Below are 25,504 nucleotides of genomic sequence, written 5' to 3'. Positions count from 1 at the left end.
GCAGTCAGCCTTAGAAGATTGGTCTAGACACATTTCCAAGAAAGTTTCCTCATCCAGTGATTTTGTAGACCGGCCGACTGCCTTCTTGGCTTTGAATATGACCAATACCATATTTAGAAAATAATTGCCTGGTGATCGGTGTGGATATAGTTCTCGTTAACGTGCCAGGACATACAACTCGTCAGGGCAGGGCTAACAAAGTTCACGGCTACAATTAAGACATACTCTCCTTTCTGAAAGGTATTTACACTATCTTCGTTGGCCAGAACTATATCCAATTACACAAACGCTTCTAATAAATTTCGGCCCTTTGCGTTATTCTCTCTACTTCCCCATTCGAGGGCCCACGCATTAAAATTACAGGCAATCAGCTTCGGACTTCGTTCCCTTGAGTCGTGGAGAAAGTTGTCCAACATGTCCTCAAACTCAGAAAATTTTGAGACTGGATGGGGAGTAGTAGTACGTACACATCGCTTCCCTGCACAAAGCCACTGGCCAACTGACTCATGGTGCATTGTATAGCTTATCGTGAAGATTCGTACGTGGCAACCTCCATATTAGACTCGTGTTAGTAAATCCTGATGGAACAATAGTTTAGGTTTATTTGAATTAATCTCATTTTTAAGGTTTTGTGTGAAACAACACCTTATTAGGATCGAGTTGAAGTCTGTCTGTCTGTCTTTTTTTCAGGAGGTGGGAATCTTCAAAAGACATCGGTCTGGACACACTAGCGTGTGGGATTTTTACTAAAACCACCCCCGACTCCCTCCCTGCCTCGTGGAACCACCATAAGGTATTACACCATAAGGCTTAGTCACCTTTCTTCTACACGCGGCGCATGCGACCGTGCTTTTCTCCTTTCCTCTGCCTTTCGCAGTTTGGTTTGGATAGATGCGATCATGGAGTGGACCGCATCCCAATTTTCTTGATGTGCTGACTGCCATCTTCTGTCTTCCCGTCTGATTACAACATACAGATGTTTAGGCAAGGAGTGCATCGCCACTTCCTTCACGCTTGACCCTTTCCCTATTCCAACTCCGAACTCCTTCCTCCTCGCCAAGGCTGTGCTTGAGCCTTATAGAATCAAAGGGCATCCCAAGAGCTTTGACATCATCATAAAAAAAATCTAATTTCAACAATATGCCGGTTATCTTGTCCTTTCTTTTCTCCGCATAATAACCATTTGAGGTCCATATTGTACGCCTTGACAATATGACCTTTCTACCGGCATCTTCTGTGTGGATCAGACCGATCAATGCTGCAATGCCTTCGGGAATATCTAAACTTGAGGCACTTGAAGTACCCCTTTATAGAATCTGCTCCCTCAGAAGATAGTATATCCACTTCGAACTCTCCCTGCTTCTGCGCTGCCTCCACTGGTATTTGCCTTGTGGCCGCTTAAGTAATATTATAGGCTGTTCGCAGACTCACAATGGATTCGGCATTCACTTCCTCTAACTTTGATTGCTCGCGGTGCGAATTTCTACTTTGGATGTCATTTCATCGAGGTCCTTGCACTGTATATAGATATCATGTTTCTGGCTCCGTACTGTGACATTTTCCTCAAACGAGTTCCTAACTTGGTTACGAAAGCCGTCAGTTTTGCCCAACCTGCATTTTTTCAACTCAAACATGAGATTCCCGCATAGATCTTTTAGGTTGGTGTCAGCGAATTCACTTTCTTCTCTGTCTTTTTATGAATGACTTCCTTATGAACCACTATCTTTCTCCCGCACTCTTTTATTTGCTGGCAGGTCGATGGCACTATAGTTAAGTGTCACCTGGGTCGCCTGTGACACATTTTTTGGACGCGCCCGGTCTCAGCCTTTCTTTTTTCTTCCTCCTACGACCTATAGTAAAAGACACTGATGTCTTTCACTATGTTTTTGATAGCTTGGTACACGTTGTGCTTGTCCTTGAAAAACTATTTTTGCTCCAAACTGCATGAAGGGTAGTTTCTCCACGTCAGGGTTCTGGTCTCTCTGAGTCTGGGCTGAATTACTCTTTGTAAACTCTCCGTCACCCTTAGCACTTAATGTGCTTTCCAGACTTTCAGTTTTTGCCGTCTTCGACATTGATGGAGATCGGAGAATTGAAGAGCTTCTCCTAAATAGGTCGATCCTTTAATCTTGGAGTAGCTCCTGCGTTCGTCCTTTTTGAAGGGATGAGATGGGTATCGAAACCACCTTCGACGGTCAGCGATTTCCTTTAAGCCTATCATTTTTCGCCTTCGTTTTTCGTGTTTTTGATAAGGTCTTGCTTCGCTTGAACAAGAAAGTCGTCCATAGAAAGTTCTTCACATAAAATGAGCGTCTAGCTTCTGGTGTTCCGACTAGTAATGTTCTGCCAATTGTAGTGTTTCGTTCCGTTCATGCATTCTGTCTGCAACAGTAATTTAATCTGCCTCGTCTCATTCTTATTCAGATAGAATAAATGCATTTCCCTAATTGTAGACTGCCCTTTAGCTTGTACATACATGTCCATCTAAAGGACACTATTACTTGGCCATTACTCGATTTTTCGTACCCATGGCTAGTTGGAATGATCCTTGCAGTTCCACGGGCTGACTTCATTTAAATTGCAACACACATCATTGCAATGAAACAGAAGGGTATATTGCATTTTGGGCTATAGCGTGAGCTAGAGTTCGGGTTGTAAAGGAATTGAACATTTAATCCCGGGCGATGGGAAAACGTGAAATGAAAACCAAAATGGTGGATAAACGATTAGGAGAGCAGTGAAAAGGGAGGATATATGATGCTGAGTTTTATAGTCAACCAACGAAAAAATTTGAGGAATTCCATCTGAAAAAAAATTTTGTTAAATATCATCAAGGCTGGCAATAATAGTAAGAACATTTGGAATGATTGTCCTTTATAATATGTTTAAATTGTACCCGGTTGGTTTGAAATAAATTTTATGATTTTCGACGCCCCTTGTTATTAGGCTCTCTAAACCGCCATTTTGGTGTAAAATGTATTGGTTAAAGTCGCTTCTGTGAGCTTCTTCCGTTTATAGTTAAGTTAGAAATAATTTTCTTCAGTGGAACCCTGGTGTGGTAAACACTAACTGTCCAATCCACTCCGGCAGAACCAGCGAGGTTTGACGAACAGGCTCACAGTCGAATTTGTCTCCTCTTCTTCTCGTGGTTATAAAATCTCTCAGGCTAACGTACATGTTGCTGTTTACGAAAAGTTCTTCTAGTGTTCGAAGAGCGGTCTCGTATGCTACCTTAATTAATATTGTGTCCGAGGTTTTCTTAGGGCCATATGCAAAGAAGTCCGGCCGAAGGCAAAAGGCTTGTTCAGGACGTATCGGATTGCGCATAAATGCTGTTTTAAAAGGTCTTCGTCACTACTCCATCTTGCTAAAAAAGACATCATGGTACGACAGTGTACGAATTTTGTTGCTCCAGCTAGGGTCTCGAATATTTGGGCTCTGAACTGTACTCTCTCATCTCTTGCGATTTTCAATTAGAAATATATAAGTAAGAGCCAGTTTTAAAGAGCACGGTTGTAAGTATCTTTATATCCATATACAGCATCACCTCTAGCCTGCTGATGAATAAGGCAGTGGATGTGAAACCATAGCGATGACCGTCGAACTTAGGTAGGAAGGGTACATAGTTTAACCTAGAATCGGGGATTCGAATGTGCTAATCTTTTACCGTTTTTGGTTTTTAAATCCCAATCAGTTACGAGTGATATAATTCACATCGATTTTTTCCAGAAAAAGCCGGGGGAGGGGGCGATTTTTTCGCATATACCGCGAGCCCGGATTTCCTCCCTAAGGCCCGGCTTACCAGTACGTGCTTCTCTATCCGAGATTGTATCAATTAATAAAAAGCACCAATGGCATTGCGCAACCAGATGTTAACGAAAGTTTGAAGCCTTTGAGTGACAGTGTCGGCCGTTTTCCATGGAGAGGAAAACCTGCGCTTGATGACGGCATTGAGGTACTCGCCTTTCCAGATAATAAATAAACAACGTATGCGGAAAACGAATCGACCGCTGTTAATGTGTCGAACGATATCAAGGTGCTACTGTCAGTAGAGACTTTGTTGCGAAGATGGAAATAATTTTGATCCTTCTTCTTGTTAATACAAATAGAATGAGAGTGCGATGGCTCGTCAGACTGAGCAGCATGCGTGTAGTAAAGGTGTTTGAGGAAAGAGCCAATGGTGAACTAAACCATTCCACATCATCCGGAAAAGGCAGCATGGAGAACTTTGACAGTAATGAAAAGAGACATTGGCGATAGAAAACAGCTTCGTTGGACTCCACTTTGGATTTCAAACTCCTCCAAAATTTTGCCTCGATAGTAGATTACATTTTACGCCATCATCTGCTACTTTGATTCTAGTTATTCGTTTCTCCGGAAATGTGTTCCAGAAATTGATAAAACTGAAAAAAAAATGACCTGAAGAGTCTTGATGTGGTCAGTGCAGGATCCAGAGCGGGAACCAACCTGGTCTCCGGTGATAAAGCTTTCGAGATGTTCTCTAATAACACAAAAATAATTTTAGCTGACGGATGTTGTTTTCCGGAATTTTACCGATTCTCCCCTTCTTCTGCAGGGTAGTCGCCAAATCCGGAGGCCTTGGCTCGTTTGAGTACATTGATGGCCGATGTGATTTGGAAGAGTAGGGTAGTAATCGCAACATACTGGTGCGGTTGCGGTGATTAGCCATCCCATTAACATGAGTTGGAATTTTTCCGGGTGTCATAAACTTAAGGACCGCGGTAAAGTATTCCTTCCATTTCTTAAGCTCCTTTTCATTATGGATGAGGAGCCGATCGTTAACGTCCCTCACAGAATCATCGTACTACTTGGGACCACTTGCAAGCTCTTTCATGATGCGAAGTACGGTAGAAAATCCTCATTATTTGCGGCAAATTCTGCCTGCGTGGATAGCCCAATAATTGACTCTTTTTTACCACGGTGCATGTGCATTAAACGCCTTCAGTTCCTCACGCCCGATGATCCGTTTTCAAGTTCCAGCAGTCAAGTAGATCTTATGGCGCCCTTTAGGGACATGGCGAACATCTTCTGCTCATCAATATTCCCCGGCGAGCTTTTCAAGAGTTCATCAGGATACTTTTCCCATTGCGGAACGACAGTCGAGTCCTGAAAGCGAGCCATATTGAACTCAGGGCCGTTAGTTTCGATACCTGGGAAAAGATGCTGCCGTAAAACGTAAACGAAAACAAGCGTCCATGAAGTAATACCCTCGTTCGAGGTCGACATCAGCGCCTCTGTTGTTTCGCTTATCTAGAAGATAATTCCTAAATCTACTGCTGATTACCATTTGAAATTCAACTGACCTTGTGGAAGACTCTGTTTACGAACAATGTCTCGATATTGTCAATCGCTCTAAACTACTCAGTTTTATTACCTCTGCCAGTACCGTCTTTTTTCAACATTTGTTCTACAGATTCAGAAAGTCTGTCTTGAACTGCATCAAGTTGCTCGTGTAAAGCCTCTTTTTCCTCTCTAATAAGTGTTAATTTGACATTTGATTCGCGCTTACTGCTGGTAGGTTTGCCTGAGGACAATATGATCGTGTCGCATGAAGTAGAGAGGTACTCATCACAGGTCCATTATCTTGCCTCACTCTACCCCAGAATGTTCCGTCTGTATCGCTCTAATTTAAACAAAAAAGTGATTATAAATAAATTACTCAAGGTATTGTCCATCGCCACCTACTATCTTTTCCCATTATTCTGGCGGCATGCAGATGCTATCCGGATGGCTCAGCGGTTGGAGCGCTGGGCTGTCATAATGCGGTTGGAATCTCACTGGTGGCAGAGGGATTTGTATCATGACTGGATGCCGGATACCAGTCGACCCATCTGTCCTGTAGTGTATCGTTACGGTCTTGAATTAAGTGCTCCAACATCCTTTCAGACAATGAATCCATTGGATTGTCACGTCAACGGTTATTAGTATGCGGATACCATGTTGGAAAAATGCTTGGTGCTTTGACATTATCCTTTAATGGACCCAATTATTCGTTTGTTCATATGAATAGAAGTGTTGTGTAGATAAGTCATGCGTCGTCGATGGAAGCAGATAGAAGTTCAAAGGAGCGATGTCTGGTGAACTCAGCGGGTGTAGTAGGACTTATAAATTCAGTGTTCCCAAGAATGTTTTGACGGGACTCGGCCAAGCATTATCATGTTGTTCGAATTGTGGTTGTTTTCAATCATGACATGCATCAGTCTAATCAATTGCAATCGATATCAATCTTCACTGATAGACTCCTAGATTTCAGTAGGTCATAGTACACGACATCCAGCATGAACTGATATTTAACTTTGGTAGCGATGCTGATGTATGACCGGCTGATCCACTATTCTTTTCGTTTTGGATTATTGCAAAGCATCCACTTTTCGTCACCAGTAACATTGCGATGAAAAACTTTGACCCTCGCGTAATCGCCTTTCCACGTCTCTTGGCTTGAATTCTTTTGGTAGCCGATTTCCGTGTCTTCTGCGTCTAGTGAACATAAGCGCTTTAAATCGTTTGGCGAATAAAGTCCAATGTTACTGTAAGTTTAGCTCGAATCTTTTCCAAGTAACGTCTGCAATTCATCATCTTGGAACTTTTCCACCTGCTCAAGGCGTTATTTACCTTTCACGACTAAATCGCAACTATTAAACCGCGGAAGCCATCCTCGAGAACCGATTGAACACTTTCCAAATAAGGTTCGGAAAGTAAACGGTGACTTTCTGTTGCGTTTTTCTTTATATTAAAAAGGTACCTACAGTTCCACTTTCCGCAAAATGTTGCTTCGATGTTTCGTATTATGACCTGAAGCAGTTGGAAATTTTGATATCAGCTTTAAACGATGTACCTAGGGACTTCGATCGTGAGCAGTAGTTTTACATGTACCAGATATCATCATCATCAACGGCGCTACAACCGGTAACCTCTAGACCTGCATTAATAAGGAACTCCAGACACCTCGGTTTTGCGCCGAGCTGCACTAATTCGATTTCCCTAAAAGCTGCCTCGTGTCCTGACCTACGCTATCGTTCCATCTCAGGTAGGGTCTGCCTCGTCTTCTTTTTCTACCATAGATACTGTCCTTATAGACTTTCCGGGTGGGATCATCCTCATCCATACGGATTAAGTGACCCGCCCACCGTAACTTATTGAGCCGGATTTTATCCACAACCTGGCGGTGATGGTATCGCTCATAGATTTCATCGTTATGTAGGCTACGGAATCGTCTGTCCTCCTATAGGGGGCCAAAACTTCTTCGGAGGATTCTTCTCTCGAAGGCGACCAACAGTTCACAATTTTTCTTGCTAAGAACCCAAGTCTTCGCGGAATACATATGGACTGGCAAGATCATCGTCTGGTATTTTGACCCTATGGTGAGAAGTTTCGAGCGGAACAGTTTTTGTAAGCTGAAATAGGTTCTGTTAGCTGCCAACAACCGTGCGCGGATTTCATCGTCGCAGTTGTTATCGGTTGTGATTTTCGACCCTAGATAGGAGAAATTATCAAGGGTCTCAAAGTTGCAGTCTCCTATCTTTATTCTTCTCGTTTGACCAGTGCGGTTTGATGTTGTTGGTTGGTTGGTTGTCGGTGCTGACGTTGCCACCATATATTTTGTCTTGCCTTCATTGATGTGCAGCCCATGATCCCGCGCCGCCTGCTCGATCTGGATGAAGGCAGTTTGTACATCTCGGGTGGTTCTTCCCATGATGTCGATATCGTCAGCATACGCCAGTGGTTGGGTGGACTTAAAGAGGATCGTACCCCTCGCATTTACATCAGCATCACGGATCACTTCCTCCAGTGCCGCATGACGCATGATTGGGCATCCCCTTGTCGTAGAACGTTGTTGATATCGAATGGTCTTGAGAGTGATCCTGTTGCTTTTATCTGGTCTCGCACATTGGTTAGGGTCAGTCTTATCAGTTTCGTCGGGATACCGAATTTTCTCATGGCCGTGTACACTGTTACACTAACTATGATATCAAATGATAAGAAGGTGCAACTGATGTCCATATTCCAACAGTTTTTCCATCGCTTGCTGCAGAGAGAAAATCTGATTTGTTGCTGAGTTGCCTGGAGTAAAGCCTCTTTGGTATGGGCTAATGATATTCTGAGCATATGCGGCTATCCGACCTAGCAAGATAGCGGAGAATATCTTATAGATGGTTCTCAGCAACGTGATACCTCTATAATTGCTGCACTGCGTGAAAAGGAAGATCCTTTTTACGTATGGGACAGATAATGCTTCTTTGCCAGTAGGCCAGTAGGCATTGACTCGCTGTCCCACACCTTGAGCATCAGTTGATGAACCGCTTGGTGTAATTGGTCGCCTCCATATTTAACCAATTCGGCTGTAATTCCATCGACTCCTGGCGACTTATGATTTTTAAGCCGATGAATTGCACGGACTATTTCTTCTATACTTTGTGGTAGCAGTATTTGTCCGTCGTCTTCAGTGGGTGGGACCTCCAACTTGCCGATATTTTAATTGTTGAGCAGTTCATCAAAATACTCAACCCATCGCTCCAATATACTCACTATGTCGGAAATCAGATTTCCCTCTTTATCTCGGTAGGATGAGCATCGAGATGTGTAAGGCTTCATTATGCTGACTTGTTGGTAAAACTTGCGCGCCTGGTGCGGTTACTCCCTGTACTTTTCGAGTTGGCAGACCTGTTGGTTCTCCCAGGCTTCCTTTTTCCGTCTGTGAAGGCGCTCCTCCGCTCGCCAGAGTTCATGATAAGTCTCTGCGCGTGCTCGGGTCCTTTGAGAATGCAACATTGCTCGGTATGCGGCATTCTTCTGATCTGTAGCTAGTTTACATTCATCGTCGAACCAGCCGTTCCGAATTCCTTAGCGTCTGGGGCCAAGTATGTTTGTGGTCGTGTTTATAATAACGTTCTTCAGGAGATTGTGGAGATCTTTTTTAGGTGTTTTTAGGAGGGCTGTGTTGTAAATGGCTTCACTGTTAACTCTCATGTGGTTGTCAGAGGGGATTGTAGGCGGTGTTGTTTTTGAGGTCGGAACACTATGCGAGTCTATATTGGTCCCGCTATATGTTATGACATTCATCAAGGCTGAGAGGTTACGGCGTTCGATCAGTACGTGGTCAATTTGGTTGAAAGTGGACCCGTCTCGAGAGGCCACAGCCGTTCGCTTATGTTTTCAAAGCCGTTAACAGCAGGTTTCACTTTTTGGCTATATAGTGGCTCTTCTCCAGGAAACCGGTCCCTGTCCAGTGCAGCTCTTGCAACGCTGTTACATCAGCCCTATACAGGGTATCGGTTAGCTACTTGGCAACTCCATTTCTGTACAGGGAGCACACGTTCCATGAGAAAATGCGCAAATCTTTATTCCGTTGCCGTTACCGGGTTCGTCATTGCGTTGTTAATCCAGCCCGCGGCTCCTTTTGTGGCTTCGTAACAGGTTGTTTATTTGTAGTGTGTAGTGTGTGTTAGCTCTACCGAACCCCGAACCTGGAGACCAGTTGGTACAATTCATCCTTCTCCGTCTGCAGCTTTTCGTTAAGAATGAGCTCCCACCGGTTAGCACGTGGAGGTGGAGATAGTGTTTGGTAGTGGAGCTGATGGTGTTGGTTCAGCAGGCGTTTCCCAGGTTTTGTGCTCCATCGTGAGTGCCAATCCACGTTGCGCCCAGGGACCTGTGCTACTTTTTGAACACCGTTTTTCTTGATATTTGGAACGTACTATACTATGAGTGGATTTTAATTCGCTAGCCAAAATGAAAAAGTAGTTGGCTTAATGGGTTATCTAATATACTGAAGTTTAGCTCTGGAAGTCTATGGCAACCGTTCGTTTTTCATATAGCAGTAGACAGAGACCACTCACCCCTAGCTAGCATAAAAACTATCGAAAGTTCAAGGCCAGTAAAGCAGAGAAACAGGTGCCTGTTTCCTTTCATGTTTGGAGTGTTCTTTCTCGTCTTTGAGGCTCTAGGCAGCGGAAACACCTAGTAACCTTTTCAAGCAGACTCTAAATTCTCGCCTAAAACACTTAAGTACGTAACAATAAACGTCCTCTCCACTAGCCCAATTTTATGGCTGCTCGTGTTAGTTCTATAATTTTATTGTGCTCATTAAATCAACCCGAAACCTTCAAACTGGAAATAGTAACAATTAAAAGTAACTTTTACCTTCGTTTGGATCACTTTCAGCTCTGTCTGAGTTCGAAACACGGAAGCAAAATTCCGGACCATTGCAGTTCAGATGAAGCTGCAAGAAAAGCCCGAAATTTTGTAGACATAAGTTTAGTCAAGGGAAAATTTGCTCGTAACTATTATATGAGCATAACTCCGTGTTTGTAGTTAAATTAGATTATAAATTGCTGGGAAAATGTTATTAGAGGCAATAGTTATACGTTCACCAGTAGATCTAGTAAATTCATTACTTTCCGCATTGTATTACTCAGATGAATGACTGCGATTGAACTCCAAGGAAACTCGTATAGCGTACATAATGCGATTTAGTAATTAGTTCGCTTTTATGCCTGTGTTGCTCCCCATGACTTTGATGGTGATATGTGGTTGCATTCATTTGACGGGCCTAGCAGGAGATATATGAATTCTACTATTCGAGACCAATAACAGCATAATGGATGCATATTTTCATTCAAGAACAAATTCTTACGCTACCTGTTGGAATCTGTATAACATATTAAGAGTTCCAATAGTTTTTCAATGTAAGACGTATTGAATATGGGAATCAAATACGTAAGAAGTTCAATACAGACGTTGTCGCTCCTTACTTGCACCCCAACTAAAGTATATTAACACAACACAGCTGAAGAGTATTTTCCAACAAAAGACCAAAAATTGGAATTCAAATTCCCTTATATGCAAAATGAGATTTACTTCCGTCTGAAGATAGAGCTTATGGTAATCTTATTTAAGAGTTACTTAAGAAGGAAGTCTTTCAAGAACGCAAGAGGTTCCTCTGCTTCGAGTTCACTACCGTTTTCTTACGTAAAGCATCCGGATTCCTTTTCAGCGATGTTTGTTATGCATGGAGAGCAACACAAAGAAAATAGAATATTGAAAACGTTACAAACAAAAATTTACATACCGCCACGCTACCATATATAAGACATACATACTATACATGCATTATTACCTTCTTATAAACAAACTATGTGAAAAGAGATCTAGCGTTCCTAGAAGGAAATATTTTATACAAAAATCTACCTGTTGTTAACAGGTATGCATTTTCTCACGGTCTTTGTATGATATCAAGGTTGCCAATAAAACAGATTATTTTCTGGATAGACTGAAAGATAGAACGCCCGCATTTATATCTTGTGTTGATGTACGTAGATTAACCATTTTTCTGTTGCGGATCGGCAATTATTCAGAAAGAACAATCTGTTTACCGTGTGCTGGTCAGATCTGATTCTATGAGTTTATGAGGTTTCCTGGATATTCGAATATTTTTTTTAATTATTTGTTTACAGTCCAAATGGATCATGCCGTGAGAACTTCTTTGATATTTCAAATTCTTTCTTAAGAAATAAGAATAAAATCTTATTCAAATCGCTTCAAAGTTCATCCGTTTGTTTATTTTGTACGCCTACAGTTGAGGCACCCCATAAGGAAACCGGGGCTAAGAGATTTCTTCGAAAAAATTTATAACTGTGACCTTGAAAATGAAAATGTTTGATGTGTGGTTCTAATATGCCTCCAGTAGCGATTTTGGTCCATTAATTGCCTAACGTTCGCGTGCTCAACATAAAAATGTGATGAATCGAAGTGGTAGAAAGATTGCCAGTTGAGTTATTATCGATTAGTGAATCATACCACATTGCCTTGTGTCATAATCCTATTGCATTCATATTCAAACCCCCAAAAGGAACGCAAGTCTGCCAAGGGCAAGGGTACTCTAATTATACTTGCCATTTCCACTATAGTGAAATGTCAACAGGTTCGGAGTAGAGAAACCAGAATTGGACAGAAGTTCCGCTCTAGACTTCGGCAATGGCCATGGTAGCCAATCATGAAAAAACCAAAATTAAATTTCAATCGTGACAAAACAAATCTGAGTTAGAGGGCTACCCTCAATCCCTGAGTCTAAATTCAAATTCTTAACTTATTCAATCGGGGACTAATACAACTGAGACTCAACTGGAACTCCTAACCGTGCGTTCCGGTTGACACAAGCTGCGACTAGTCTTACCCACGAGCAAGCGTTTGCCTCTTATGAAAAATTGCCTCCGGTCAAACCGCCTTCGGTAAACTGCCTTCAGGGAAACCACAACTCTTCCGTTGTGCCACGTTTGAAGGGAGAGGATCATCCGGGGCATTTGCAACTAATGAGACATCAAAGTGGCCCAGGTCGTCTACAAATACCAACTCATCAACCAAAGAGCAGCAAAGAAGGCTCGGTCGGTAGCGCTTTAGCCTTCATTCATAGTCAAGTTTATCAAGGCCAATGGATGGAGAGAATGTGCGGCCCACGGCATCTTCATTTAAAACTTAGATGAGGTCTAATACTTCCTAAATTATTGTAAAGTGGCCCCTGCACTAATTAGTTGCTGGATCAATAGTTCAAAACATTTGTATACCCCATACAAGAAACATGGGTTTTCAGTGGAAAAGTGTAGGGGTTTAACTTCCGCCAGAGTGTTAGACCTCAGTTATATGCACGGGTGGCTTCAAAAGACTATCTTGGTTAACGATCCACATGATGGCAACGCCACAGAGGTCAAGGTAACTGTTAAAAATAAACAAGGAGATAAGGAAATTCTTTGTGGTTCTGCTAATGTTCCTCATTATGAGGACGAAGCTCACAGTAGAATTTTCATTAGATTTATCCAATACACCAAGTATAATGGCAGGGGGCAATAACATGATATGATATTAATGCCCACCATATCCCACCTCATCCGAAAGCTCCAACTTCAACACGAAAGGATCGAGACTATTCAAAGATCAATGCAGCCAGGCTAGGGATAGATTAGGTAACGTACAAACTGGAAGTGAGCACCATAGTAGACTCTAATTTGCCAAAATGATATGCAGAGGGATGAGGGAAGGAATCAAACTTTGAAGTCTGATTCAGCTGTTGGATGAAATTCATACCAAAAGGCTTAGAAAGTTCTGAAGGAGAGCATAAGCTCGGCTAAACAATTCTCATGAAGCTGCTTTTCTGAAGATACTAAATCGTTTGAAGCGACCTGAAAATTGAACTTAATCCTTGTCAATGAACGTATCCAGCGGCTTGCTAACCTACGTTTAAGGAGCAGGAGGTAAACCCGTACTTCCCAGGCAGCACTTACATATCAGAACCATGGGTTGTTAGTGGAAAAGTCATATGCTTAAATTTCCAACTTGTTGATCTATTGCATACCAATAGTACAAGACCTGTTTCAAAGGACTTCCAGGCAATCCATCCCACGTCTGTTTTTTTTTTTTGGGAGTAGGGTAAGTGCCTTTACGTGCACACAACACAACTAAACACTTCGTGGGCATTCAGAGAATTAGCCTGGAACAGTTTGACACATTAATTCGGGCTAGCCCTCTCGCTTTCCTTTCAAGTCAGGGAATTCCTTTCACAAACGGGAGGGGAGACGAGGAAGATAGTTGTAAGTTCAAGGAATCCCTTGCCGTCCGGTCCGTCATCGGTCGAGCTCAATCTTCTTTGCAACAACAAGAACCCGAATTCAAAACAAACGATTTGATTTGCCCGTGCTCCTCAGCATGCCTCTGGCAAAGTTGTCTGGAGAAGGCTCCTCTGTGTCTGCATAGATTTGCTGACGAAGTCCATTCTACCTTTCATAAGAGAGAAAAGCTGTGGCTGGCGTCGTCCGCCACTCCATTTTAGAACCCACAATCAGGGGTTTTTTATTGTTATCATTAAAGAAATAATCAATCTCACCATAGTATCGGTTCAGTCACGGATTTAAATTGCCGATGAGCTGCACAGTTCATCTGTCTCATTTTGTCAGGAGAATTGCTAATCGGCTAGTGTGCGTTGCCATTCCACACGGACAACCACCTATCTTAAATCTTCGCGCTTGCAGCTGTAGATGTCGTCATATTCCTTAGTAAGGAGGCCAACGGAGAGCACTACCGCGATCACCATCACGGCCGATTCTTAGACAGTGCAATAAGCAGACGCCACTCGCAAAGCTGCCCGTCTCTGCACTTGAGCAAGACGCTTACCGTGCACCTCCTTGTCAAAGGCATCAGCCCATACCTCCGCTGCAGGAATCGCCACGAGTCTTTTGGGATTACAGAGTTAATAATCTACACCGATGTCATGGAAGGCTGGTCGTTTGCAGTGGTGTTTCCGGCAAATCCGATCCGATGGAACTGGCCCGAACTCCGTATTTCAGGCGGAGATATATGCCATTTTATTGGTTGCAGAAAAATGTTTGCGACAAAAAGGCTGGATCACACCACTCCAATCGGTTCCAATAGTCACGCAGCGTTATCAGTACTAAATAGCAACAATATGTCAAGCCAGTTGCTGCGGAGTTGCCACAAATTGCACTTGAAATCTGGCCGACTGGACGAGACATGCTTGATGTGGATAGCAAGATAGTCGATCATCGCTGGATATGACGAAGCTGGCAAGCGAATGATTTTAAAATTGCGTGGCTAGAAGCAAAAGTTGGCATCAAGTCTGTTCTAAATGGCGAAGTTGCAAGGATTTACGCACTCGAATTTTAACCCCTTTCAGCAGTCGCAATTCTTTGTGAAAGAGCCCAGGATCCCGCTTTTAACGGGACATAACTTCTTAAACTACCACATGGGAAATATTGGTATACCACTACTCTCGGCTAAATGTATTCAATGTCAGGACGAAAAGGAGGCAACCTTCGCCTTAACTGTCCACTCTTTGCCTCTGAAAGAGGGTCTTAAGTGGGAGGCCCTAAATAGGCAATTTTATGTGATATTACAATGGGCCTAATAAAAACTCTGTGTGCTCTCTGTGACTGAAGTAAAACCTAAGTGGAATCAAAGTTCGCGCCTAAATATTGGAGAGGGTGCTATTGCCCTTGAGATGGTCACTTCCTCAAAGGAGGAGGGTTGGGGATTTCCTGATAATAGCAGCTGTTTACGTTTTGTTTCACGATTCGCATTCTTATAAGCTTTCCAATTGGTCATCGTTTTACTGAGGAGAAGCTTATGGTAGAAGCACCTTTTGTCGCGGACCTCCATTTCTTGTTTGTAGCATTGCAGCCCGTTTGGGGTCTAGATTTCTGAAGGCATTGTTTCCATTTTACTCCGATCAGCGCTTGCACCTGCCAGTTCCTTATACCTAATACTGAAGAGCTGTCGGCGTCGAGTAAGTCTTTTCGTTGTTTTATCGACATGGTCGGTCTGGAGCTATCAGTTTCCCCTGTGAATACTTTTTGTATATTTTCGAGTCGCCCGTTCATTGAACATGGCTAGCTCATCGGAAATCCCGCAATTATATTTCCTTAGAGATCTACGAATGGTCGTACATATCGTAGAGCGCTCTGTTGACTCTGATATCCTATCCATCACTTCCCCGAGTTGCTTCAAGGATTTCTTACTTTCCTTCCAAAGGCGTTTACCATTTTTTTGCAAGCCGGAACCAAAATTCGAACTTCGCTTCTATTATCATAATTGTTTTATATACAATAAGCTTCGTTTTCCTGTGTGTATATTTAGACTTTATGATGGAAAGATTCCGTAATATGATTAATTCGTAAGCTGTATTCAGCAAAGCTAGTCTCACTTTTGACATTTGATGCAAGAGGGGAAGGCGGGGATCGGAAAATGATAATTTCTTTCACCGACCCGTCCTCAGAAACTGCTCAACCAAAGAATCTAGTACTCAAAATACCCTCCATAGTTTCTACTCTAGTTTTTCTCTAATGCCGGAGCGTTGCCCTCCTCTTTCGACATCGCTCTTTTCAGTGACTCGCTGTTCGCCTTGAACCTTAGAAGATGCATGCCGGTGATTTCGGGCTTGGCATTGTTTCGACTCCTCTCCAGGGAGAATTTGGTTAGCAAAAGATTTAAATTGAATGGCGAGTCGGATGGTCTTTACTGCACTTGCATTGTCAAACCTGGCCCCTTGGCTCCTATCTTCACCTTAGATCTGTCCGAGATTTCCTCCTTCTTGAGTTCAGATTTTTCAGATTCCCCTCTTGTGGGCTAATCTCTGCTACTCCCTCCCCTTTCGTCAGTGCCTTCCTTCAAGTATCATTGGCGCCTGCGCCACTGAGACCTGTTTTGTTCCTATCGCCTGATATGCTAACTTCAGACGTACTTTTGTCTTGTCTTCTGATCGACGGCCTTCATTGGTTGTGACTAACTTACCAACTTCTCCTTTGTTACGTTTGTATCACGTTGTTACCAGTATTGCGGAGATATGCCTGTACTTAATAGACCATGCGGTATGGCATCCGGCTTGTTTGATGTTACTTTTATCTTTTTTCTATTATTCATTTTTTTTATTTAACTTTCAGGAGTATGTGAGTTAGAAAGTCCATCATACCATTCCATTCGAATACAGCCTGTTACCCCCGCATACAAACTTTCCAATGGGCAAGATTTTCATCCTACCATGGATTGGGGTGGTATTTCTCGATTCTCCAGACTACATCCATAGCGTTTTGTTAGAGTGTGTGACCCTACTAGGTCACTTCGTACAGGGCGTGGCCATTACTACGGACTAACCATCTTGGTAGATAGAAGGCTTGGCCCTGGAAAGCCACATCTCGGTCCCCCGGAAAGCAATAGGTTGGTTCCTAGTGAGCTACTATACTCGTATATTTCGCATCAGTCTATTCTAAAGTTCCCTACTTGACCACTACCAAGAAGTAATAGTTAGTAATGAGTGTTTTTTGCAGCGAAATATTCGAAATTTGCTACAAAAGTGGACGAAATTCGGAACTTTCGAAAACTACTGCTTCAATTGATAAATTTGTAGATGCTTTAGATGAAGTCTTTCATTCGAATTGACCTAATAATTAAATTTCGACTGGTTGGTAATTGTTTCTTTTCTTCTTCTTTTCTAGGTAAATTTTCCACTTTCTGGAATATACAAAATCATGATACGAACAACAAGGTACGATATGACTCTCTAATTACCAAATCTAAACACTCTCAGCTAATTTCTGATTTTTTCATATGGCTGCAGCTTTAAACAAATCATTCTGGAAAACGTCTTTACATTATTTTTATTCAAAGTCTAAAATGGGAGCAACATTTTTGTGTTTGTTCTGGTTCCCACACTCATTTGTTATTCATAATCAATTTGACTATTTAGTACTAGAGGTGCGCAGAACACCTTGCTAGGTAATGTGATATCATATTACTTTTCGAAAAATGTAATATTACCGAGTAATATCAGAACAACCAACCGATAATCGGCATGAGCACTCGATATTCGCCTCGAACGCTTGTATTAGGAAATATTACGTAGACCCATGCCATACACACATCTAGCAGCAGTCGATATTCATTCCATTCTATAATAGTACCAATTTATTACTTAAAGTCAAAAATCTGCATCGCCATATTCACATGCACCCGAAATAATTTTCCTCATTTTCTTGCTATCAAAGCAAGTCCAAAGCCAACCCGAAGCCAGCTTGAAACCAGCCTAAAGCAAGCCCAAAGCAAGCTCGATACTCGGGGTCAGCATCGGCAACTGCCACCGCCACTGGTACTACGAAGAATGAACATGTTAAGCATACTAGGTGGTGAGGTAATGTTAGGTGATGTTCTAATGTTTCGACCGCATGCGGTGACGGTGTCTCACTTTTGTAATATTACATACATCATTTACCCATCTCTACTGAGTACGAGTTTCTGGTTGTGTAGTTGTCATTAAAGGCTCTATTTATTGCTGATTATGATGCAACATTTCCTTCAGGTGCTTCTGCCTTATTCCTCGCTGATTTCAGCCATGATCTGAAGGTTTTGTGAATAATATCCAAAATCTCGGCCTTAGTACATTTTCTTCATCTTATAAAGCTTTCTAGCCAAAGTCATATGGCTTCTGTCCACTCCTTTGAGGAATATAGGGCTCAGTTTGATTATCATCACAATTAATGTTGTGCAAGTGAGAAGCTTATAGCAACGAGAGAGTGCAGACACCAAAAACATCCATGACCTATCGATATTCGAATCTGGGAGGAGTTGACACTCAACCAACTCAGCAATCGCACCGTCACTTCGAAAGGTGTAAACAAAATGGTTAGCATAATTTCAGCTATGTATAGGTGTGTCGCCTTAGGGTCTTTCTGCGATGTCAGTCACTCATACAGATTCTCCAAAAATTTCAGATACAGACATTTTGCCTAAGATTAGCGAGGTCTCCGTATCTTCTGACCTTACTGATTTCATAGCATTTGCTCCTAATTGAAATGGATTGATTGATATGGAATTTTCTCGTTCCATTCCAATTTTGAAGAAGTATTATTGTGAGATGGACTCAGTAAAATCGAGCTCCAGAAGGGCCCCGGTATGGAATCTAATCCCTCTTCCACTTGCGAAGGTAGATATTTTTGGTTTACTGGTTCGTGCTTTGGTGATTCTCAATGATTTGTCCCACTTATCCTAGCAAAATCGGTTCTTTCCACCTCAAGGGCTGGTTCATTATTATGGATTTCTGTTTTTGTTTTCGTCAATAAGTATTCCTCCATCTGCAGCTGGGAGATGTACCTTACATGGTTACTAACCACTTCAGATATATGTGACGTATATTTGAATGTATGTGTATTGAAATCAATTTTCTGGTTAGGATGTCCTTCGCCACTTCTAATGAATATTCATGTTCGTTATCATCACACTTTGCCAACAAATTGCCTAGCTCATAACAGTGTGTTGCCCGACCTAAGCAAATCTCTTTCCAGTCTACCGAACCGACAGGATGCTTGCTTGAAGCCAAGTATTAATTACCAGACCAATGGCCGAAACCTTTCCTTTTTGACTTCAATCGATAAGAAATCGTTTTCAGGACCACAATTCTGTACATAATACATCGTACATCGACACATTCTATTCCTAACAACCATAGTCAAGTGGACTTCAAGGATATTAAATATTCATTAGCCATTTACACTGCTTGTATACTGCTTTCACAGAAAATTAAATTAGACAGAAGCCAGACCAGGCAATTTTGCGCTTATGTAGCCATGTTTGCTACTCGTACTCTCGGCCGAAGGTGTAGTTGGTCGTGAACAGAATGAAGAATCGTATAAGGATTCACGAAATGGTAATGGAAGCATGCATGGGAAAATAACGTACAGATCTAAAGTAATTTTTCCTTCGTTTAAAGATTTCGGCATCTTGCTAACATATAAGTCAGATAACGCTGAAATTATTTGGGGTTTTTAGTAACTATATACTGCATCTCGGAAAGTACTTCTGAAGGAAGTTCAAAGGACTTGCTTTCACATCTCTCACAAAGCACTCAAATTAACGCAGGCACCGTCCAAAAGAAAGAGGGCTGAGAATATTATATCCTGTTCATTGTGAGAAAAATCTCATCCCACGTCAATCTTTTCATATGAAATCCACGGAGCCGATATCGTCTGACCTGCAGAGAGATTTTGTGGAAAATAGGACCACCTGGTCTAATTAGAAGAATCTGAGAGAGAAAATTCTTGTGAAACTTAGCACAAGTTTTCCGAAAGTTCTTTCTCGTTCATTGGAGTTCAGTTTTGTTTTTCACTTTTCCAGTAATTGGCGTTAGCGAAGTTTTCGTAATTAGTGCCATTTATTAGGAAACATAGAGGTTTTCTCAACTCATACATTTCACTTTTCACTCTTGACATTATTAAGACATTTTGCTTCTTAGCAGACACGGTATTTGGTGTTGAGTCGAATATTCTGGAGAAGTGGAATTTTTTCATAATTTAAAGCAATTCAGGGTGAATGATTTAGGGGTATTCTCGAAAATTTCTAAGGATCCTTGCACAGAAGTTTAAATGAACTTTCTTTCCACTCTTATCGGAATAATGATCCAGGGGATAAAAGAAATGCATATCTTGCACAACTTGCACAGTTTTTCCTAGATTTTTATTTTTTTGAAATCCTTTTTTCTGAAAATATTCCAGTTACCTAAGAAAGGCAATAATGTATAGCTAGATAAGCCAACGAATTTATTCTGCGATAAGTGTATAAATTGGTATTAGATATACGAGTATATTAACTGCTTTTGGATATTCAGAATATTGCAATGCGAAAAATTCCTAGACTAATTCGTTTAGGTCTATGAGGCACAAAGCATGGGAAGAGATGTTAGGAGAACTGAAATAATGTCTGTCGAAATATATTAAGGTGTCTTACACCGATGGCTGAAAAGCAGAACAGGGTTCTGGGACCTTTCCGATAAAAATGAGAATTAGGTTTTTTTCTTGGGACAATATACAACGATCCTTTAGGTTGAAGTTTATGCGATTCCAGGAGTTGCAACCTGGGTGCTTGATAAGCGATTGAAGTACAGGAGCAGCCATACTGCCCTGAGGACGTTAACCAGTCTTTTGGGTGCTTGATAAGCGATTGAAGTACAGGAGGAGCCATACTGCCCTGAGGACGTTAACCAGTCTTTTGATCACTTCAATCATTGTTCATTGATGGAGAATTCGTCTAAACCCTATACTGTACTGTAGAACTACTCTGGGCACCTGGTTACTCTGGCTTAGAGGGGAATGGAAGCAATTGAACTAATTGGGGGGCCTAAATGACACTCAGACTCACACCGACTACATATTAGTATTAAAACAGCCCCATGAAAGTGGAAGCTTCGCCAACCTTAAATTCCTACCTGCACAGCTTTTTTTCTGTTCTGTTACGTAATGGCAATCTCGTAAGATTCCCTTCCTAACTGCTCTTCCTCGCACTATATTTTTCAGTAAAATGGTCATGTATGCGATTAGGCTTCAAACTCCTTCTTTTTGTTTAGCCTTTGTTCCGTTCACAAGCGGGATCGGCTCCTCGTGATCGATTGCACCATTTTATTTTGTCAAAAGCCCGATCTGGATAAATCGCCATCCAGTGCAGCAAGCCACCGTTGCTTCGGCCGACTTTTTGGTCGGTTACCATCGATTTTGATGTTCAGATCAATCTTGGCGAGTGATTTCTCGTTGGTACGAATTACATGGCGATACAATCGAAGGTGACACTCCCTCAATTTTTCCACAATCGGTTCAATCCCCCAACCATCGTGGATATCCTCATTTCAGATGTGATCAAGGCGTGTCGCGTCACTAGTCCAACGCAACATATTCATCTCCACCACCTCAAGACGCTGTTCATCGCCTTTTATAGTCGGCCAACACTCAGAACCATAAAGGCCGTCAGGACGATATTGCCATACATTTTAGATTTAAGGCGTTTGTTGATTCGTTGATCACAAATCGGGATAATTTTTGCTATAAGACATCAGGAAAATATCATTTGCATGAAGCAGTGGCTGAGCGCTGGACGTTGGATGTCCCGTGTGACAATGTCCATAACAAGTACAGCAAGTCAGGAAACCGGGAGCTGGACGCTTCAGGTATGAAAGGGTTTGTGTATTTCTTTTACAAAAACTTCTCAGTGAACATTAGCCCCATCAGTACTTACCACGTAATATATGCGTATATTATCTGAGAATATCCACTTTCGCGTGATATTGACATTCAAAGTCTTGAATTTACACAGAAGCGACAACTTTGTACAGTACAGTACACATTACTATATTTGAGAAAAAAAATATCTACCCCCCTGTTGCATGTGTTCTGGCTCAAGCCCGAACTTAATAACTTAATAATTTTCAACTATTTCTTTTTCATATTCAATTATTTTATTTACAATTCAAAATTATCAAGGCCTACTACGCCACGGAGGACACCAGTGGTGGCATTTGTCAGTCGAATCAGGAACATTCGAAATAAATTTCGAATGTTGTTAACCCTGCTGCGCCACATCACTTCGCCCCCAGATGAAATCTAGTTTCAGTGGGAGAACCCGGAACTGCGTTCCCCATCATTCGGCGAAGCGAACGCGACGTTGATTTAGGGCGTAAACGGGCTTCAGCCTGGATAAGGAGACAGACTTTTTTTGTCCCCGATCTCGAGCTGGAAGAAATGCTCTCCCAGCTCGAGAACACGGTACGGGCCTTCGTATGGAGACTGCAGCCGCTTCCGGACAGCATCCGTCTTGACCAGGACGTGCGTGCACGTGTCCAGCTTCTTGCGCGCAGGCAGGTGCGGACGAGTGTCGGGTGGCAGGTGTGGATTTAATGCGGCGGAGATTGTCTTTCAGCAAGCGCAGTGATCCCGACTCTGTGAGACCCGATCTCTTGTCGAAGACCAGATCACTTGGGAGCCTTGGGTTCTCCCCGTATACCAGCTCCGTGGGGCTGGCAACGCTCTAGCATCATATTGGATTGCGTGTGGTATGCCGTAGTTCGCTGGCGTTGAAATCCCAGGAGTTTGCCTAACTCGGAGAAAAGAGTGAACTCAAATTGCATTCCCTGGTCAATGATGATCACTACAGGGACCCCAAAGCGAGGGATCCACTCTTGAGAGAGAGTTTCAGACAGGTATTGCCTCAGGCTACCGCGTAAACCTGTCGATGATTGTAAGGCAATACTTGTACCCGTGCGAGTTTTACAAAGGCCCTACGATGTCGAGGTGTATGGTGCGGAACCGCTGGGTAGTGCGGGGAAATGAGCCCACTTCTTTTCTTACATGCCTGGTGACCTTATACTTCTGGTATGCGATACACTTTCTGGCTCAGGAGTTGACGTCCTTATTCATGGAGGGCCAGAAGTATTTTTCGATGACTAACCGACTTGCCGTCCTAATGCCTGGATGCGCTACGTTGTGAACCGCGTGAAACACTTCCTTGCGAAAGGTTGCCAAAATGTATGGCCGGGGTCCCTTTTCCGATTATTCGCAGGTGGCAATTCCCGAAATTTGTATTTGGGGTTGGATTTGAGGCTCTGAAGTACTGCGTCATCTTCCTGCACCTTGGCGATAGCGGAGAAGTCGAGTGAGGCGGGGATGTTAACCTCGGAGACACGTGACAAAGCGTCCGCAACAATGTTGTCCTTGTCGGACACGTGCTGTATGTCGGATGTGAACTGGCTTACAAAGCGCAGGAGTCGAAGCTGACGAGGGGACGCTTTGTCGGGCTTCTGTTTCAAAGCATATGTGAGAGGCTTATGGTCCGTGAACACTATGAACGACCTGCCTTCTAGAGAGAAGCGGAAGTAGTCAATGCTCAAATACGCGGCGAACAGTTTTCGATCGTGAGTGCTGTATTTCCGTTGAGAAGCTCAACGGCTGCAAGACTTGATTCACCTTTTGGTGAAGAGCAGCATCTACTGCGATGTTAGAGGCATCAACAAAAACAGCTAGGAGTGCATCTTGTCGAGGAAATACCAAGAGTGTAGCATCAGCCAGTTGCTGTCGAGATTTATCAAACGCGCGGACAGCCTCTTCAGACCACACAATCTCGTGTGTCCTTCGTGTTGGGGTCAGACAAGTACGCATTTAAAACGGACTGGTTTTGGGTGGCCTTGGGCAGGAAACGACGATAGAAGTTTAACATGCCCAAGAACCTCCACAAATCCTTTACACTTTTTGGGCGCGGAAAGCTTGTAATTGCTTGCACATTGTCTGGGTCGGGCTGTATTCCGTCAGGGGAAATGAAGTGGCCGAGGAATCTCACCTGTGTTTGGAGGAACTTGCATTCAACAATGTTTAGGACTAACCCGGCCTGAAGGAGACGTTGAAAAATGCACTTGAGATGGGTTAAGTGCTCAGACTCTGAGGAAGCAGCGACCAAAACCTCATCCAAATATACGAAAAGGTTTGCGCCGCATTGCATAATCCGAAAGTCATCCGGGTGAAGTCGAATAGTCCAAAGCGTGTGCATATTGCCGTCTTTGGAATGTCTTCTGGAGTTACAGAGATTTGGTGATAGACCTTGGTTAAATCCAAGGTCCAAAAGATGCGACAGTTTGCGAGATGATGCGCAAAGTCGTGGATGAGCGGAATAGGATATCGGTCTGGAAAAGTCTGCGCATTTAGCCTTCTGTAATCCCCACACGGGCGCCATTCGCCATTTGGCTTAGGGACCATGTGGAGTGGGGAAAAGCAACAGCTGTCCGAAGATCTGTAGATACCCGGTTGCATTAGTTGTTCAAACTCTTTCCGTGCAATAGCCAGCTTCTGGGGTGGTAGGAGACGCACCTCCGAGAAGATAGGGAAACCAGTAGTGTTAATGTGGTACTACACATTGTGCTTCACTGGTTTAGAGAGAGTTTAGAGAGATGAAATCTGGCCTGACGAATTAAGGTTGGTTGTGGAGTCTATAAGTCTGCAAGTCCACAGCAACCCATAGTGATACAACAAGCCTGCGCCTAAAATGGGGAAGCTGACACCCGCCGGGATGAATCGCCACAAAAACGTCCTACGCAAGCCAAGACTCACGTGTTAATGCGCGAGGAATTTGCCGCCGCAAGTTTCAAAGGTTGAGGAAATAGCCGATGATGCCGGGGTACAGGAAGAACTGAAATCTCCGCACCAGTATCTACAAGATAACCGCGCCTGCTGAGAGGTTCATCAATTGTTAGGCGACGTGACGCTGCGGATGGCCGTCGCCAGGACTCCCCGCGAACCTAGTTTTTTCAGGTAGGAGCGAATTTACACGGGATCGTACATCTGGTGGCTTTTTCGCCGAATCTACGATGGTACCAACAAATGCTTCGGTCGGTAGGTTGTCCTGACGACCTGCTACCCGATCGCCCTTTTGGAGCAGAAGACCGCGAGCGATCTCGAGACTTGCCGCCCGAACACTGAGCGTCCAGCGTCGCCCTCATTTCAGCCATACTGGCCAGAATCGCGGTCATCTCGCGCTTCAGTCCGCCAACTTTGTCAGAAGGCTGCGGAACGGCCGCTATAGTTCGACGCGCGTGCACCTTATCGGCCGCAGCTGCCAGCGCTTCCAAAGAATCGGAGACGCATGCGAGGACCGCGTGGGTGCTCTCCGGCAGTCGTCGCAGCCAGAGCGACTTCAACAGATCATCGTCGATCTTGCTCCCACCCAATTGCCTCATTTCGCGAAGCAATTGGCTGGGCCCAACGTCAAACCTGCCAGCAAGTGCTTCAGCTTAGCTGACTCACTTACCGACAGGCGCTTGATCAGCTCAGTTTTGAATAAGCTGTAGGAGGCCGACTTTACGATGTCCGCTACCAGGAGGATGGACTCCTCATCCAAGCCCACAATGGCGTAGTTAAATATATTCGCGCCCGCTGTAATTTCGGACATCTGGAGTTGCACCTTCAGATGGACGAATCATAGCTCCGCATTCCGCCAAAATGGAGGAACGCGCACAGCGAGGGCGGTCACCTGAGGGTCCGATGGGCCTGCCGCGTCTATGTCGTCCATCGACATCACAACAGCTAAGTTTACGACGCGAGTTTTGTCGAAGACGCGGCTGTATCGAATTTCACAAGGCCCTACTTTGACTACGGCAGACCGCACCCAGAAATGCCCATACGAC

At 43.3% G+C, this 25,504-nt stretch overlaps 1 protein-coding gene across 6 annotated transcripts in view; it reads left to right on the top strand.

The window, feature by feature from the left end:
* Positions 1–25,504, top strand: part of LOC119652405 — a 421,555-nt gene that overhangs the window by 248,041 nt on the left and 148,010 nt on the right. For 4 of the 6 annotated variants that reach the window (XM_038056515.1, XM_038056517.1, XM_038056514.1 and 1 more), the window contains one exon: positions 17,016–17,065. The exons of the other annotated variants lie outside the window; for them this stretch is intronic. The gene's annotated coding sequence lies outside the window, so the exon portion shown is untranslated. The remainder of the gene's footprint in view (positions 1–17,015; positions 17,066–25,504) is intronic. 6 annotated transcript variants of the gene reach the window in all.

Source organism: Hermetia illucens, chromosome 3, assembly GCF_905115235.1.
Source record: "Hermetia illucens chromosome 3, iHerIll2.2.curated.20191125, whole genome shotgun sequence".
Classification (NCBI taxonomy): domain Eukaryota; kingdom Metazoa; phylum Arthropoda; class Insecta; order Diptera; family Stratiomyidae; genus Hermetia; species Hermetia illucens.
Note: the sequence above shows the minus strand (reverse complement) of the source record. Positions and strands in the feature narration are given on the sequence as shown.